At 42.8% G+C, this 18,835-nt stretch overlaps 1 long non-coding RNA gene and 3 pseudogenes across 2 annotated transcripts; 3 read left to right on the top strand and 1 right to left on the bottom strand.

Annotated features, from left to right (window-relative positions):
- Positions 1–3,428: 3,428 nt before the first annotated feature.
- LOC147464184 (uncharacterized) lies at positions 3,429–4,369 on the top strand. The gene is made up of 3 exons (XR_015185635.1): positions 3,429–3,664; positions 3,755–4,047; positions 4,121–4,369. It is a non-coding gene; the product is annotated as an uncharacterized LOC147464184 (long non-coding RNA).
- A 4,307-nt stretch (positions 4,370–8,676) lies between these two features.
- LOC147464183 (uncharacterized) lies at positions 8,677–9,747 on the top strand (annotated as a pseudogene).
- A 1-nt stretch (position 9,748) lies between these two features.
- Positions 9,749–10,725, top strand: LOC147464182 (putative pre-mRNA-splicing factor ATP-dependent RNA helicase DEAH5 pseudogene; annotated as a pseudogene).
- Positions 10,726–13,865: 3,140 nt separating this feature from the next.
- On the bottom strand, positions 13,866–14,606 carry LOC147464181 (uncharacterized; annotated as a pseudogene). The gene is made up of 3 exons (XR_015184295.1): positions 14,507–14,606; positions 14,175–14,296; positions 13,866–13,981 (listed from the first exon to the last, which is right to left on the bottom strand). The product of XR_015184295.1 is annotated as an uncharacterized LOC147464181 (transcript).
- Between the last annotated feature and the right edge of the window lie 4,229 nt (positions 14,607–18,835).

Raw genomic sequence — 18,835 nt, 5'->3', positions numbered from 1 at the left:
GAGTCGAGGTCCAAAGAACCCCCACAGGAGGATTCGATCATTCAGGAAGAACTGATCTTGGCTCCCGAGCCTAGGTCCAAAGAACCATCATAGGAAGTATTTTGTGTTCGCATGATTGATACGCACGCATTGTTCGAATGTTTCATTCATGATCGTTTCCTGTATTTTAGTCAACGTCCTTATGTGATCCCTTTTCCTAGGCATGACATATTGTATGTTGAGCACGTTTCGCTCATGAATGAGCACGAATGTATGCGGATTTTTCATGAAAAGCTGACTTCATTTTAAGCCCTAGCGCTTTTGCATCTGCTAGCAACCTCAGCGTTTTGCAGATCTATCGCGACAGAATCAGCCCTAGGATCAGCGTTTTCATTTTTCAGCGCGTCGTCGTCGCATCGTCGCCATCAACATTGTCACCGACATAGAGTCAGAATTCAGCAAATAGAAGATTTGCAGATTTCAGCCCATAGCGTTTTTGGACAGTAGTAGAAAGATTGCAGATTTCAGCCCTTAGGTCGATTTTGTCATCACCGTCGTCATCGTCGACATAGCCTAGACTTGCATCAGTCACATGCATACCATTTGTACCAGATTGTGCAATCAATAAGTAGACCACTCTCGCCGACGAGAGTGGGGCCTTTGGAGGAGGGTTTTACGTCTTTGGTGTCATATCTCTCTTCTCTCTCTGTCTCTCAGTCTCATACATTTGTATGCACAGTGTCCATTCACTTTGTTGTGATCATAGCATTCTCTCACTAAGAATGGAAGGCTCTACCTTCCATAAGAACAAAAGGAACCTTGAGCACAATTCGGAGCACTCATCTTGAGCAAAGCGCAAACAATCATTCCGCTGCACCTAACAACGGGTATGGCATTTCCTAGGGGAAAACCGTCGGGTTTCAAAAGCAGTTTAGTGAGGTGAGCGATAAGTTACCTGGAGGAGGCAACTCCAAAGGGAAGACCAAAGCAAGTCTCGCAGTACCTGGGCCTCTGAACAGAGGTACTTGGTTGTTGTCACGCCCAAATCAAGTTGGCGAAATGGGTCTCTCAAGGGATTAGTCATGGCCCTAAGAGTGTAGATAATTCTGGCCTCTCGTAGTCCAGAGGAAACTAGTGACAAAAGTGTCTACCTTTGGTTTCCGGGTGCATAGTCCTGGTCGTTCTTCTTCTATATTTTTTTGGTGTATGAGGGGAGCGGTCGGGCATGCCCTACCCGACTCCGAAAACAAAACAAAAAAGTCCTAACAAATCTAGAGAACCAAAATGAGCGCCAAGCTAGAAAGGACCCGGTGCTCAAAAACGACCGACCGTCCAACACCAAGTGAAGATGACCGTAGTGGAGGTTGAAGCTGAAAATAACGGCCAAATAGCAAAATAAATTGCGGAAGTAGATAATGGAAGTGCAAAAGATGAGCGTATCATACCCATTGGCTACTTATGAAGCCGGCGGAGAGAGGTGGAGAAGAGCTACCACCCTTTGAAGCATAACACTCCAACCAAATGAGAAAGGTTGCCTAGGTTGAGAAGAAACCGGCAACACTCCAAGTCAAAAGGAACTGACATAGGAGGTGCTAAAGGGGCAAATGAAGAGGCTAAAGGGCAGTGCTAGCGCTAAGATCTCGGCCTAGGCATTGGGAGCGGCAAGGTTAGAAGTTATCCTAGTTCGAGGTGAGCCATCACGATCTGCTTCTTTTGACGACCATGCCATCTCCAATAACATCTACCACTTTATGTCCATGTCTTCTACAATAGCTAAATGTACCATTAGGTCGATTTTCATGGGTAGTAGTTTGGGGTGTCGTTTTTATTGGCAATGGAGAGGATTCGTAAACCCCAAGTCATAGACCAAGATGAAGGTAAAAGCATCCAAGTATTCCAGCAATAAGAAGGGATCCAACTCAATTGTTAGTTAGAGGAAGATACATGAGGAGATTCAGCAACAAATGCAACAGCAGATGATGCATATGTGCACATGCAAACATGCAGGCTTTGTGGACAGGAATACAACGTTTTTTGATATGGCGATCAAGAGTTACCTTGCGACATCTCCCTGTGCTTCTGGGCCTTACGGTGCAGGTAGAGGTGCATATGGACCATATGACACTGGTGTTGGTGCTCTTTGGACCATATGGCATGGGTAGAGTGGTTCTGGGCCTTACAACACAGGGATGTTTGGTGCCGATGGAGCAGGGATGCCAAGACCCATGGGAGGGATGTATGGAGGTATGTCAAGATGCATGGATACCCTTATGGATATCCCACATGAGGGATTAGGGAGTACTAGGATGCATAAGGAGTTATGTCTCCAACCTTTGGGGCTACTTTTGCCACTGAACCTTGAAGGCGACCTTCTTTTGAGACCGAACATGTACAATTAGTTGACGGTTTGGGGGAGATAGAAAGATTTCAAGGAAGGAGGCCAGAACGTAAAGTTGGATACTTTTTTAGGACTTTTGAGATGAAACGAAAGCTTTGGCACAGCTTTCTCAGGAGGCAACTTCAGGGAAGCTTCCAAAATCAGAAACGCTACCTCTTTCCGAAGGGAATGGGCGGCAGTGGTGGCTGACTTTATTGCTTCATGGACATGCACCAGGTACTTGGGTGGGATTCAAACAGTTGTTTGCGTCAGCCTGCCCTATGGTTGGCACCTGCTTATGAGGCACATACTCTCACAGTTTGGAAGCGCCCAGGGATGAAGAAGACCGACGCTCTTTTATTGTACAACCAGAGGTTTTGGAGTTCTTTTCTTCCCCTCGCTTCATTTTAGATGGTCTCTCTCGAGATGGAGCTATACTGTTGCGGTCTGCTTCTGGAGTCGGAAAGGTATTGCTTGAAGTAGAAGGTCGCGAGCATACAAGGGATGATGGCCCATGCACAGGACGGCTATGCTTTGCTCATGGGATCATTGGCTTTTGTAGATGAGGAGTAAGGAGAAGCCGTTGGATAGAGTTGAGGAAGTGTAGGAAGAAGGTGAAGAAGTTCCTTGTTTGACATCAGAAGAGAAGGCAGAGTGGGATCAGTAAGTGGTGAAAGTGCTACACTTGTAGAGAGACCAATCATATTGCAGCGAAGTGCTTGATAAAGGAAGAAAGTCCAGTGGACAAGGTGGAGACAGCGAAGGCAGTAGAGGAGAGACAAGAAGAGAAGGGTTAGACTAAAGGAGGATTGATCTCAGATTTTAAGGGGATACCACAGGATAAAGAGGACGAGAGTACTGAGCTCTTCCAAGCGTAGGGCAAAGTACGAGATCAAGAGGCTCTGATTTTCTTTGACAACAGGGCCAAGGCTTCATCAGAAACGGGACAGAGGCTAACTTCATTTCATCAGTGATAATAATGTATGTGTTTGTGGGCGTTTGCATGCTCCTTTATATAATATATACATCTGAGGCTTACATGGCAGAAACCTTAGTAAAAGTCTGTGTCATGATGATGGCATATAAAAACCCCTTTTATGCTGTGGTTCTAAAGTTGTGTCTAGCTGATAAGGAAAGAGACAACAGCTTGCAATGCAAAGCAAGGCAATCATTGGTTGCTGCAGCTTGTGAAGGGGTAGCAAAAATTTTCTCTCTTAACAAAAGCCTCAGGCAGGCCAGCAAGTAGTGTCTCTGGAGAATTGAAAGATATCAATATGGAGAGCTGTCTCTGAGCTGCTTTGCTTTAAGGTTTCTTTCCTTTGTTTGGTTCTGCGTTTCTAAAGAAATGCCTGTTATGAATGAATAAGGCCCATGTCCCAGCTGTTTACAATTTTGCAGGGTTTGCGAAGGTCCTTACTCTTTGAAAATCGTGGGTTTGAGAACCTGGTGGTGTCCAGTCCAGTCACGGATGGAGACAAGCCCTTCATATCAGTCGCTTACAGCACAGTTCTTTCTCCAATAACATTAGATAAGGGAGAGTCTTGGAGAGGTGCGCAGATTCTGCTTCCAGATGTGAATTAAGGAAGCTGTGAGCTTCGATACAATGCTGTAGAATGAGTTTGATGATCGGCTGGTTATCCAAACTAGCCTGACTTCAGGGGCCCTCACCAAGCCGAGTTTCACTTTACAAGGTGGCTTCACTGGTTTTGGTCGACTTTTTCTTTGCTTTTTGATATAGTTTCTAACATTGTCATGTTGATGCAGGTTTCTTCACATGTATAGTGTCGTATCGATCCAGATTTAAGGCTGTGATACCATGACGACGCCCCATTATCATGCACCTGCCGCATTTTCATCAAAAAAGCAGCCCTTTCTCTCAGCAGTCCTATGAGCACTTAATATCAGTCTACTCTTGTAAGTAATCAAAGTGAGAGTATGCGGGAAAAGAGCTGATTGTAGAGAAACCGATGAGAATTTCTCTTATCTCAACAATGCACCTTGTTGTTTGTGCAATCAATCAATCAATCTCTCTCTCTCTCTCTCTCTCTCTCTCTCTCTCCCCCCCCCCCCATCGCCTACAGTACTTGTGCAAGCCCTGCATCTTATTGGTTTACAATAGATGGCTTCTAAGTTTCATATCTGCTACATTGAAGGACAAAATACGTTAATGTCTTCCAAAGTTCTTGGCCTAATAGCGCTACTGGCACATGCCAATAAACCATTCAGCTCAGCTATGGAAAATGTAGCTTGCAGTGCCAATTCGTTTCAAAGAATTACAGCTTTGTGTCACAACTATGCTTACTTTTGTGAGAGCAATCAGCTAAGGGAGCATGCTTGCTTCGAGTGGTGAATGCAAGGCTCAAGCGCTCTGATAAATTTGTGTGTGTGTGTGTGTGAGAGAGAGACTTTCCTTGTACATCTTTTTGGTGGGTTTTCCTCTCTTTGTGGTTTCCCACAGAAAGTTAAATCAAATTGATTTACAAAAAATGTGTGTGTGTGTGTGTGTGTGAGAGAGAGAGAGAGAGAGAGAGAGAGAGAGGTTTGATTGCCCATGCGTGAGTCAGCAGTTAGGTACCTGCACGTTAGGATTTTCTGGTCGCAGGTTCCTGTACAGTCAGCCTGTGTGTGGGTGTGTGTGTTCTCAGCCTCTGCAAGCTTGATCGAAGCTGTATATTCCAGCTCTGCTTTGAGTTCTTAGTGTGCAAGAGGTGTGGGGCTAAGAGAGAGCAGTCTGTGTGGTGTTTCCCCTTCTATAAATTCTCTTTGGGTTTTCTTTTCATTCCATTTGTAAAGGGTGTGGTAGTGGTCTGTTCTTTTCATGGCAGAAGCAGTATAAAAATGTAGGAAACAAGTAGATTTCTCATCAATGGATGTGACAAATATAATCAAACAATGTCTCTCACAAGATTTTGCAGATGCTTGGAATGCATGGGATGGCCTAGAACCCACCACTAAAGTGGTCATGCCGGTTTAGTAACTTATGGCCCAATATGCTTTGAATGCCGTTGCCCTCTACACAAGCTGTCATAGGGGTATATTTCAATGTGTGAGGCTTGTATGAGGTCTTGGTGGTTCACATGGATGCTCATTTGCAATTATTGGAAAAAAAAAATTCAATATGCAACTGACACATGTATTGCCATGAGCACTTACTAAAGATTACCATAGTTTGATTCGCCATAGGTGTCCAGTTTGGATGCAAATAATGGGATCTTCACGCACATGGAAACACTTCCTACCTCTTTGGTTGTTCATTTAGGATAAGTGATATGTCCCCCAACTTGGGCACTAATTCCAATAGATTTTGTGTGCTTTGGGATGCAAATAAGTCCACATCTACAAGAATCATGGTCAATTCTAGTGATCCAGTGGTAGGAAGAGACTCACGGTCAATTCTAGTGATCCAGTGGTAGGAAGAGACTCCTTGAATCATTAAATTATCCTCCAATTACTAAACAAGGAAACTCTTTTGAGCAAGATTGGCACTCTCTCTTGTAGATGACAAGGATAGTTCCATGACATCCAAGGTAAAGCTCAGACGGTGATTCATACATATGTAAATTGTCTTTCAAAGAAAGTGTAGAGGGCATCGTCATTCTTACATTGCTTGGAAGAGAGCTCGTCATCTAAAGAATTTCAAGGATGGAGGAAGGCAAATACCCTTTTTCTCTCATGATAGGACCTTTGGTGACATTGGCAAGGTCCTCAATTTTATGCCACTTTAATTATGCTTTTGAAGATGAAGACTTTTGAGAGACCATAAAGCTTCAATGTGTCTCTGCGTGCCTCCAAAAGTTGTATCATCAATGGCTAGCCTTCGGTCTAAAGAAGCTTCAAAAACATGGAAAACGAGAACCCAGCATGCAAAGTTCCCGCATTAGTGTGGTAATGTCCTCATCCACCTTGAGAGAGATGCTTCCCAATTGAGTCATCAAACTCTAAATATAATTAGTATGAGATGCTAGAGGAATTTGATGCTCTTTCAAGCTTGGAGAACTCAATTCTAGTCTTATATAGAAGAGTCATAAATATAGTTTCTTTTGGAGGGGTAGCCCTCAGTTGGTGTTAGGTCTCTCTCTCTCTCTCTCTCTCTCTCTCTCTCTCTCTCTCTCTCTCTCTCTCTCACTCTCATATCAATACATGCATGCAGATGTGATTCATCTAGAAATTGTTATGTAAATCTTGCATGTCGCTAGATCGTGAATGGGTGCCACAAGAGTTCACCAAAGGTGCTTGGGTATACATGCAACCATTTATGATAGTCCCCACCATGTCAACTAGTGGAAATTTAAACCACCATTAGAGGGGAGGCTTCATGGTTCCAAGAATTTCAAGGACAAGGGGATTGTAGCTATTGTTTTCTCAATCTCAAAAGGATGCATTGCAACAACCTACTCGAAAGGCATTTCCACCACATTGAATACCTTCCTGGCAATGAGGGGTTTCTTTTGGTGTCACAAGGGTCTTTCATACCTAAAATTGTGTTTCTACTTGCTTGTGTAGTCATTTTTTTCATCTAGATTGGTGAAAGAGAAACCACTTCATAGCCTTGAGAACATTCAAAGCAATACATACAGATTTTAGAGCGATAGTTTTCTTTCACTCACCCGCATATGTCAAACCCACTACTACACATAATTATGGTAGACTTGAACCTATCCAAGTCTTGTCTTTGTTAAGTGTGGAGTGGCATGAGCCAGAATTGCAGTCGGTAGCATCTTTGAAGCAAAAGATGGTATGAGATGTCCAAAGCTCCTTGAAATATGATAAGAGCTTCTTGATTTGTAGCCTTGACTTGGTGCTTTCCTATTCATTGTTTTGTGCATGTGCTTAAAAAAACTTGCTTCTTTTGAAACTACCACAACGTTTATGTGCAAGAATGTGCACTACAAGGACTCAAGGAGGCTATGAGGAGAGAAGAGGCTAGCCCTTTTTTGGAAAGAGGGACGTTATAAAAGGTAGCCACCTACCTCTTTTTCATTTTTCACCTACACTTTCTTTTGAGCTCATTTAGTGCTTGCTTTTACACACTCTGAACATGGCCACATCCGTAGCCTTTGCAAGCGTCTCTCCACTCACACCCACCCCTCTATCACAATGCACCCTCTTCCTAAACACATTGAGAATGGTGTGTGTGTGTGTGTGTGTGTGTGGGGGGGGGGGGGGGTTAGTGTATGGGTGGTAATGCTTTCTTCACTTGTGTCCCTGAACTTGGCTCTATCATTGACCTCAAGAGCAACAAATTTCTCAAAATTGTGGCATGCACGGAGGAGCACATCTTCAAGTATGTGGTAGCTATTCCACCACACACAAGGATTTGGGTGTCATAGAATTTTTAAGTTTTATTCACCAAGGATATTGCCCATATTCAAAGAGAATAACTTGCTTTCAAGAAATTTCTGGTGAGATGGGTACTTCTTTGATGAGCGGATTCAAGTGGTGGTAGCATTGAAGAAGCATGAAGACATATTGGGGCCATGAAGAACCTCTTACAACATGTCTGGCCGAGAGATTTTGGTGTTAAGCCATGTCCCCCCCCTCCCCCCCCCCCCCAAAAAAAAAAACCATCTCACACCAAGACTAACATGAATGCTTAACTGTGTGAGTTTTGGAAAATGAAATTGCACTATAAACGGGCACTAATCGTTTACATCATGTAAGGGTACAAAACATAGGGTGGTCAATCACAAAGAAGATGCAACTTATAATTGCTCAAACCCTTGCCTCGATCTACATGCCATATTTGTCCCCTCAGGCTGGATAGTCACTCTCTTGGCATGGATGGACAAAAATTTAGTATCCTCTAGTAGACCTATAGGTGTGCGTTAGTAGGTTACTATGCAGCATCTAAATTGATGGCTTGTATGCAATCTTCTATGTCATAGCTATGCAACAAATGGAGCTTGATGCCTCTCCATGATCCAATGTTCTTACTTCCTTCGCAATGTTAGACAATCACGCACTCTCCATGGCGAACTAACAAGCAAACCCCATGTGGTATCTAGTTGAATGCCTCCTTTAAAATATTTGGACTACACAACACCCCCATCATGATGGGTATTTTTAAATTGCACCCTGTAGCTCGGCAATGGGAGTTCTCCATGCCCTAGGTGCTGAAATTTTTGAGTGATCCATATTTTTCAATAAAAAATGCTCGATGCACAAATAAGATACAATGTGACCATAATCAAGAAATGAATAATACTTTTAAAGCATGTAATGTGTGTTGTTACTCACCATGTAAAGTGTGATGTTGCTCTCCTCCCAAGATAGAGTGAATGCCTTTCTGAACTCCATGAGCACTGGAAATATTGTTTATAATGCTCCTTTGTGGTGCTAATAAGAAAGCCATCTTTTTGTCAAGGGTTGGCCATAATTGCTTGTGTTGGTTTGCAAGCTTGGCATTTGCAAAGCTTCCTAAGCACTTCATTAAAAGTTTGCTCACTAGCATTTATGTTGTTCTTCCTCCTAAAAGCTAAAAGTAAGCATTCAGATTCAGCCTTCTTTGGGCTTTCTGACCCTCGTGACAGAGGGAGGATCAAACATTTGTAAAACGAGCTTGGAGCATGAGGCTAAGATGAAAGAAGAGGAACAACACAGAAGTAGTGGTGATGGTAGACATGATAGCAAAAGTGAATGTGATAGTCAACACGATGGCAAAAATCACAGAAGAGATAATGATGAAGATTACAGTAGACATGATCAACATGAAAATGGAGATCGCGATGGACATGATCTAGATGAGATAAGGTACGAAAGACAAAGAGACCATGATAGAGAGGATGAATAAAGAAGGGATCATAGCCACCAGGATGGTGATCGAAGGACTCAAGAGATCATGATGATCGCAAGGATAGATACAAGCAATGACAATGATGATAAACGCAGCGACCGGATCATGAGGGATCAAGATGATAGAAACCCTAGCTCTTCAAAAGGGCATCAACCACAAGAACTTAAGCTATGCAATGTTTACTGAGGTAGGGTTTCAAATGTCATGGAATACGGCTACTTTATGTAGCTTCTAGGCTTTTGTGATCAAAAGGAATGGATTGTGCATGTGTTGCAAATTACCACAAATATGATCAAGAGGTATGGGTTAAGGTTGTTTCCATGATGGGAATAAAATTAGCCCTTCCATGAGGGAGGTGCACCAAAAGATAGGGCAAGATATTCTAATGATGAAAAGAAGCTCTTTGGATGAGGAATCTAATCCCTCTTGTATGATTCAGCCTTCAACATGATCAAAGGGCTTTTTGGGATTATCATCACAGATTAGAATGAAAATGGCCCTTCTAGGCAACCACTAAAGAGAACGAGTTTTGCTTGAGAGATGAGAAGCTAAGCAACTACTAGTGTCAGGGGTCTTGGATGTGAGGTATTACCCCAGTTGGAGCAGTCCATGAGAACCAGGTTTAAGTTGTGATTGGAGAAACCAATTCAAAGAAAACAATAGAGACTACACAATATCTAGCAAAAGCAGGGGTGCACAACAAAACGAAAGATTGGCTGCACACAATCTCAAAGAGTGGCCACAATGTCTGTGGTCAAGAGGGTTTCAAAAGAATTTGGGTGCATCCTTGTTCAAGAACGGGCCCCGAGACAGTAATCAAGTATATGACAGATGGAATACTTCTCAGAATATTGCTCGTGGATAGCCAACTCTTCGCGCATTTTGTCATCATGCTTGATGAAGCACATGAAAGGACAATACACACTGATGGACTCTATGGGCTGCCGAAGGACCTAGTAACATGGCATAAAGGTTTGCGTCCTTTAGTCACCTCAGCTACACTTGGATGCTGAGAAGATTTCTGGGCACTTTTCTAGATGTTGCACCTATTACTATTACGCGGATACATTAAATTGAGCCAGAAGGTGATATCCTTCTCTTTTCAACTGAAGAGGACAAGAAGAAGTATAGTGTACCAGATTTTGTATGAGAGAATAAAGGGGTTGGGTCCCAATGTTCCAGAGTTGCTTATACTCCCAGTTTATAGTGCCTTTCCTAGTGAAATATAGACGAGAACTTTTTGATCGAGCACCAACAAGGAAAGTGTGGCTCCAACCAACATTGGAAAGGCATTTTTAATCATCAATGGAATCTAATGTCCCTTTTAGATCCAGGTTTTGCTAAGCCAAATGTCTATAATCCCAAGCTTGGGTTAGATTCACTTCTCATTATACCCATTTCTCAAGCCTCTACAAAGCAAAGCCCCAAGCAGGCAGAACAAGTCCAGGAAAGTGTTGTCTCTTGTACGCTGAGAGCATGCACAAGAATGAAATAAGATGTTACAACGAACTGTGCCTGAAATTCAAAGAATAAATCTGGCAATACAACTTTGCATCTGAAGGCTGTGTATTACTGATTCATTGACTTTCAATTTTTTTGGATCTACGGCCTCCACAGTCTACATGCTCTAATATCGGCTATGGAACAACTCTATACTTTAGGTGCCTATGTGTCATCGCAGATTGGTCCACAACAGATGTGCCGACCTCTTGCCCTTTGTGCTACAACACGCTTCAACTCTATTCATGATAAAATTTGTAAATCGACAATGGGAGCTTCTACAAATTGACAGACAAAACCCTATGTCAACAAGTTGTAAAGGTTCGTTATTTGGATTCATATGCATTTGCTTGGATCACACAACCAAACTACGGGGCAAAGGCACAAATTGTGTTTCTTGTAATTTCCAAGGAGACACAGTGCCGACCCTCCACCATAGTTATGTATGGCCACTTCTGTTTTGCATGACTTCACTATATGGTCTTTAGTTTGCGTCATTTCCTCATTGCATGAAGAGACGTTTAACTAGTCACAAGGTTTTTTGTAGTTTGAAAAACAATGTTCTTTGCCTTGCACTGTCGTACAGGATGCCTACTCAATTACCAAGTCAATATTTCAATTAATTTTTCTCCATTTCTCTAAGCAAGACTAGTTTTTCCTAATGTATTGCTATAATGGATTTGGAGAAGATATTGTCAAAGTGGATGCTACTATTGTGGAAGTGTAAATTGAGAGAAGTCTTTTCCAAGTTGTGGAGCTTCTTCGAAAAGGAGGGGAAGGCTATCGTTTTGATATGATCATAGGTGTAGGCGCTTTTATGTTGAGCTTTTGGGCTATGTTTATGAGTGAAGTGGGCTTGTCAAATTGCTTTTGAAGCGACGACTGCCCTCCAATCTTTGAGGGACTCTATATTAGTGTTTGGTTTTCATGAAGTTTCTTGATGCTATTGTTAAATGCTCTACTTCTTAGTTGTGTGCAAGACATGAAGAAGATTGCATTCAAGCTGTTGTTGAGGTGGAGCCTCGAGAGGATCTCATGAAACTGTCAAATAGGAATTTCAGCATTTGTCTCCTAAATGTATCAGCATGGGAATAATCCTGAATCACCCAAATCATTAGGGCTCACAATAGTTGATATCCTAAGAATAAAAAAGTAATCTAGGCAAGACTTCACTAGCTTGATCCCGAGATATGAATATAAATCAACACATGACCACTAGCTTGATCCGCAGATATGACAAACGTTACATGAATAATCTTAACCTTCTTGCTCAGATGAGAGGCATGGGGAGGACTTCTGACTTCTTACAAACTTACACTTCGGTGGTAATGTAGGCTCTCCTCTTCCCTCCTTGAAGGTGTCTCTTGGTTATTGCAAGTCCTCTTCTCCACCCTCTTCTTCTTGACACATTTTTGAAAGATTGCACAAACTCGTACTATGGCTGCTCAGAATTTCACAAGCCCAATTATGATTTATGTTCACCGCTATCATTAGTTCAAAAAACAGAAGTTGGCTTACCCTACTTCGGCTCTATGCGAAGGAATTATAAGCAAAACAAGCTTCTGTTCACCTTCTTCTTGAGCTCAACTTCGCAATTCCTTCTTCAGTATGTGTCCTTTCTTGCTCTATAAAGCAAACAAAGGATATGCACACAAAGCAAGTCCAACTACTTGGCACACACCTTCTCTTGACTATTCAATTTATTATGAGCAGAGACTAAGAGAGTTGGGTGCTTAAGAGACTAGAGAAGCGAAGCGAGCTTCTACATGTGAACTAGTAGTAGTAGTAGGAAAGCACACAGATGCCTTGAGCAGTAGATAACATTGTTCGTCTGTGCTGGGTGATTCCCTTTTCTCCTATCAACGGTAATGCCTTACTGCTTCAGGAAAAACGTGGTTCTCAATGGTGGCACTCGCACTATGTTCCGTTGTTACTCGGACGCTTATGTTTCAGGCATAGTAGTCCTTCAGCGCATGTTCGCTCTGGTATGATTTCAATAAAGTGTTGATATTGAGAGAGAGAGAGAGAGAGAGAGAGAGAGAGAGAGAGAGAGAGAGAGAGAGAGAGAGAGAGAGAGAGAGAGAGAGAGAAGAGAGAGAGAGAGATGAAATGTAATATTAACGTCTTCAAAAGGCCAAAATGACCTATGAGACCAAAAGGTTACATATGGTGAATCTAATCACAAAAAGTACAAAGAATTGAAAAGAAAATAGTGGGTAGGGTGGGGTGAAAGCTTGATACAAAGGGAATAGAAAGGGTGAGCTGATACAATGGAGCTCTCTGACAGTCGAAGCATCATATAAATATACATCAGTATCCAAAAGGCTATAGAGATTCAATGTCCTCCAACGTAGGCACTCTGTCTTCAAATGAAATAAAATGAAATGAAATGATATATTAACGTCTTCAAAAGGCCAAAATGACCTATGAGACCAGATCGTTTCAATGTAATGTGGATCTGATACAAAGTCAGAATAACAAAATGAAATGACAAAATGATGAAATATAAATACTATGAAAAAGAGAGTCTTAACGTCGTAGGAAACTATTCCGAGAGACCTTGAAGATCTAAGGGGACAAGTCTGACAACATTCCAACAAAATACAAAAATCACGATCTATCATTAACCAAATCATTAAGATTGCAACAGAACTATCTAAACTGGTCTAATAACACTTTTCTCTAGTCAAAATGACATAAAGTGAAGCTTTAAGCACTCAAAATTGAAGATATAGCTCGTAGAAACTTAGTCATGAATCATCAAAGAACTTGCAATGCTTACACACACAGAGAGAGAGCGCAATACATAGTTTTGACTGGCTAGCAGAGAAATGATCTACAGAGGAACATGGTCAGAAGGTTTCACAGTAAGGATTACATGATACTAAATCAAATTGTAAAGCTTCAAAACTTGACATTGCGCACCCTAAGTTCATTCCAAAAAAGGCTGAAGATACTGACTTTACACTCAATGAGTACAGGCAAGATATTACGAGCAACAATTGACTGACGGTTGAGAGAATCGACCACTGGTCCTTCCTAGTCATACAAATGATACTGGAAGAGGCCAGCAACGGGAAGTCTGTGTTTGCACTAATATATGCAACAGCCCACTCCAGGCACTAATATATACAACAGCCCACTCCAGGTTAAATTAGCTGGCTTGATCATAATATTCCTCAGCCCCTTCACAACTATTAGCCATGCTATTAAGGCCATAATCATACGCCTCATGTTCTGGAGGTCTGAAAGGCCTCTATGACAGCTTGTGCTCTTTCTTCTATCTACTTCAGATACTCTAACACAACCCGTTGTTGGTATGATCCACTCTCCTGCATAACAAACATAAAATGCACAAGAAATGGGTTTACTGCCAAGTGATGAATGTATTCAACTGAGTAAACATTTTACGCATCATCACAATAGGATGGAATCATGTTCAAGTCTCTGGGATGCACAACCCGTGCTGTGTGAATCCATTCAAAAATATGTCTTGATTTCTTATGAAACGTAGAGAAAACTCACCGTGCGCATGTCAACTCGCTCCACCCTCTTTTTCACGACCTTGAACAGCTCTTCTGGCTCAATCTGGCCACCTCCATAGACAAGGCCACTCCTTATCAAACCTTCCCAGTTCTCCTCATCAGCTGAAAAAGAGACAGTTTATTACTCTTTGAACATCAATATGAAATTCTAGAACGTCTTCTATTTTGGTTCACTGATACTACTAATCCTTGACCAGAAACAATACTAAAATGAACCCCTGCAGAGGGAGAGTTCAAGAGACAGGGTGCCTTCAAACTAGAGCACTAGGCAAGTCGAGTTAAAAGGGCCCGAGGTTATGCCAAGGCGACAACCTCTGGCCTCTCTACTTTGTGTTTGGTAAAAATCCCTGCGATGTGCAACAGAGGGCCATAAGCTATACGGAGAGAAAATAGGAACCCACCCACACCCCATTCCATGACAGCCAACCTTAGAGAGAGGACTGTTGTTAGAGGCTTGGACACTCCAAGCGAGAAATCAATAGCAGCACACGATTAGAAATTGCAAAATCGTTGAACTTTGAAGAGAGAGAGAGAGAGAGAGAGAGAGAGAGAGAGAGAGATAGAGAGAGAGAGAGAGAGAGAAGAGAGAGAGTCAGAGACGGCAAGGAGTTCTGCACCCAAATGCACTAGCCCAAAGGTTGGCACCCAGAGATATTTCTTTATTATTATGCATGCAAAGTACAACTCTCTGAGGGTCCTTTGCTCTCAGACTCTACGTCGAAAAGCTTTGCAGAGTGAGGCCCCAAGGTCTATTATAAGTAGTAAAAGGGTTGCCCAAAAGCATCAGATCCAAAAGCACTTTCCCCCAAAAGCGTCTGCTACCAAAAGCTCACGCAAAATTGCCATCCATACAGATGTGCCATGTGGCAGCCAGTGCGATTTACAGAAATCAGCCTAGAGTGCAAGCTTTTGATACTTTTGGGTTTAGGCCTCACGGCCGGTGCTCCATAAGTTCTTGTTGTCGAAGGTGGCAGTGAAAGATGCAATGAAGAACAGAACAGGCTCATGAACTGGTGGGTACCTCGACTCCGATCTAGAACGCCTGCACTGCCAAACACATGAACAAGGCACACCTGTGGAGAAGAGAGATCACTGAGGTAGAGAGAGACAGGACAATTGAGAATGAGAGAGAAATGAAATGAAATGTTATATTAACGTCTTCAAAAGGCCAAAATGATCTATGAGACCAAACTGTTACAAAATTGTGAATCTGATACCATGTCTGGGTACAAAAAGAAGAGGAAGAGAGAGAGAGAGAGAGAGAGAGAGAGAGAGAGAGAGAGAGAGAGAGAGAGAGAGAGAGAGAGAGAGTCTCTCTCCATGTTGATAACAATCTGCTCATACAAGTGACCAAGGGGGGTAGAACTGACATGCAGAATGGATAGACCCGAGAGGACACACACTGCGACTGCGACTACGACTGCTACTGCACACAAGACCACTGCCACGGTCTCAACATGTGCATCACCTCCTCCGACATGCTCTAAGATCATAGATTTGGTGCATCTCCTCCTGGCTAGATCAAGATAAGGATCTAGATCTCGGACGAAATCCCTTCACTGCATGATCACAAGGCCTGCGGAAGGCCGCCGTGAGAAACCACTACACCGTAGAGGTGATAGCCAAGCAATGCATCTGCTGCACATCATCATGGTAGCTGCCCTCTGCATAGGCCAAAAACACTGACCTGCTGCTGCCAGAAAATGCTAGGCTGCACCTGCTGAAAACGCAAGCAAATGAACCTCCTCCAGGCTGGTTGCACAAGGGAAGGGGCTGCCCTCAGGGGCCCGCCTAGGCTGGACCCTCTGCCAAAAACGCTGGGCTGCCCCTCTGGGACACCCAAATGGAGGGTCTGTACTGCATGACCAAAGGGTGTCCCCCCCTGCCCACATATATAGGACCAGCCCAAGGGCTGCCGACCCAGGGATCAGCCCTCCACGACCTGCCATAAAAAGGCCTCATGCTGGGTTAAATAGCAAAGGAGGGACTGAATGCCTCTAGGGTCCTGGGAAGTCAATGGACTGCAAAGGGGGTGAATACTCTCCGGCAGAAGGAGCCTACTTGGCTATGGAACTGAGCCAAAACCCGAGCTAAACATGGCTAGACACGACCCGGCATCAGAGACCTACCTCACACTGGCGGGCACAGCCACAAAGCAGCCCCCACTCCCTAATCTTCTCCTGGGAGATACCGGAGCTACCACGAGACAGGAAAATGAACTCTAACAACCCCTCTCAGATCCTGGACGGGAACGAGTCCAAGGGCTAGAGTGAGCAATCTCCAACTGTAAAGAGAGGGTTTCGTGGACGAGGATATCTGCTATAAGAACTCTAAGGTCGAATCAATACACGACCGTTGTATCATCCAACCACTACCCCCAAAAGACATCCAAGAAAAATAATGTTGTCGCTAAAAGTAAATCTAGCTCTATCAAGAATCTCCTCAAGCCAACCGACTCACAAGTCGCACAACCAGCATTTGCAGAAGGTACTGCTGCTGACCGCTCCAAGAGTATGCATCCGAACTGAGGGTAAAAGGTATAAAAAGACTAGTTCTTCACCCTTTTGCTCCCCAATGCTCCTAGTGGGAAAAGGATGGCTCATGGCGCATGTGTATTGATTACCGTGGGTTGAATAAGAATACCATCAAGAATAGGTTTCCTATTCCTCGAATTGATGATATTCTCGATTGTTTAGAGGGTGCTGCAATTTTCAGCAGGATAGACCTTAAGAGTGGGTACCATCAGATTCCTATAAGGCCAGAGGATATGCACAAGACTGCGTTTAGAACGACATTTGGTCTTTATGAGTTCCTAGTGATGCTGTTTGGGCTAAGAAATGCGCCTGTCACGTTCAACAGAATGATGGACCAGATTTTCCGCTCGCATCAACAGTTTGTTGGACGTTCTTCGATGACATGATAGTCTATTTGAAGAATGAAGAGGAGCATAGGCATCACTTGACCATTGTGTTCAAAGAGCTGTGCAGTTACAGGCTACTTGTCAATCCTAAGAAAAGTGAATTCTTCTTAGAAGAGATCCACTTTCTTGGCCACATAGTCTCAAAGGATGGTGTCAGAATGGATCCCGCAAAGGTTGAAGCTATTAAGACATGGCGAGACTTGAAGACTGTGCACGACGTTAGAAGCTTCTTGGGATTGTGTTCCTACTATAGAAGGTTTTTATCAGGAATTTTGCAAAGAAAGCATCAGCTCTTCACGCTTTGCAAAAGAAAGAGGTCACTTTCAGATGGACCGAAAAAGAGATTTCAGCTTTTAGTCTCTTAAGGGAGAAGTTAACTTCATATCCAGTAATTGTTTTGCCAGATCTCAGGAAGTCATTTGTGGCCCAGTGTGACGCGTGTGGCAGTAGCATTGGTGCAATGCTAATGCAAGATGGATGAGTAGTAGCTTATGAAAGCCGAATTTAGCAAGGTCCAGAGAAGACTATGCAAGTCTATGAAAAGAGCTCTTGGCGGTAGTTCATGCTCTCTCTAGCTGCAAGCACTATCTCTTAGGTGGTGATTTTGTTGTCCAAAGAGACCATCAGACCTTGCGATAGTTCTTGACGCAGTCAAAGTTATCTGAAAAGCATATGAGTTGGGCAAACATTCTTCTATGTTCCACTTCCAGATTATGCACGTGGAAGGCAAGAAGAATGTTGTGGCTGATGCATTATCAAGGAAGCCACAAATTTCAGCTGTGTCAATTTCTTATCATCATGAGCTTGATGACATAAAGGAACAGTATGCTACAGATTAAGATTTTGCAAGGATTTTTGAACAGTTGCAAGGAGGGCAACATCTTGAGCACTACTCCTCAGAGATGATTTTATGATGATGCATGGCAGACTTTGTGTCACTAGGCCATTTCGACATAAAGTCATGGAAGAGAGTCATGTCCCACCATATGTAGGGCTCGTGGTATTGATGTGACAGTTAAAGCGGTAGACATTCTTCTATTGGCCTACCTTGAGGAGAGATGTGGATGCCTTCTCGAGAGGATTGTTTGAGAACATGGGCACTACGTTCACGTTCTTGTCTTCGTTTCATCCACAAACTGATGGACAATCAGAAGAGGTTTGATTCTACTAAGCAAAAGGTTACCTATAAAGTTGTGCAATTTGCTGGATCAATTTTCCCCCCCTCAGATGGATTCAAATTCTGGTGGAATTTGGTATGGAGATAGGGAAAGATGTGATTTACAAGCACAAATCATCTAGAATCGAGGCAATAACAGATATCAGTCAAAGGATGTGCCCAAAGTGGTTCCAAAAAACCAATATGGTCAAGACGGAAAAAAACATGGCTATAAACTAGGAAATTGAGTAAACTAAGGAAAAACATGTACAAATCTGAAAATATTTCACCAGTGTGCTAGGAAGACCTATAGGAGCATGTGTGCACAAGGCTATATCAAAATCCTTCCCAACATGGACCGCAATCCATATACCTTTTTGCCCAACCAAAGGAAAATTTATACCATTTGGCCCAGTATGTTCAAAAAAGTCAAGCCATGAAGTTTCAAGCCATTTGGATTCCAAAATCAATATCAAAATGCCAAATTTTCTCTAAGTCTGAAGAATATTTTCCAAAAATTTGATGAACCTACTTATCAAATCAATATGATCCAAATCCCAAAATT

The sequence above is a fragment of the Adiantum capillus-veneris genome, chromosome 2 (genome assembly GCF_014529385.1).
Source record: "Adiantum capillus-veneris isolate H3 chromosome 2, ASM1452938v2, whole genome shotgun sequence".
Taxonomy (NCBI): Eukaryota; Viridiplantae; Streptophyta; class Polypodiopsida; order Polypodiales; family Pteridaceae; genus Adiantum; species Adiantum capillus-veneris.
The sequence above is the reverse complement of the archived record's forward strand: the minus strand, read 5'-3'. Positions and strand labels throughout refer to the sequence as shown.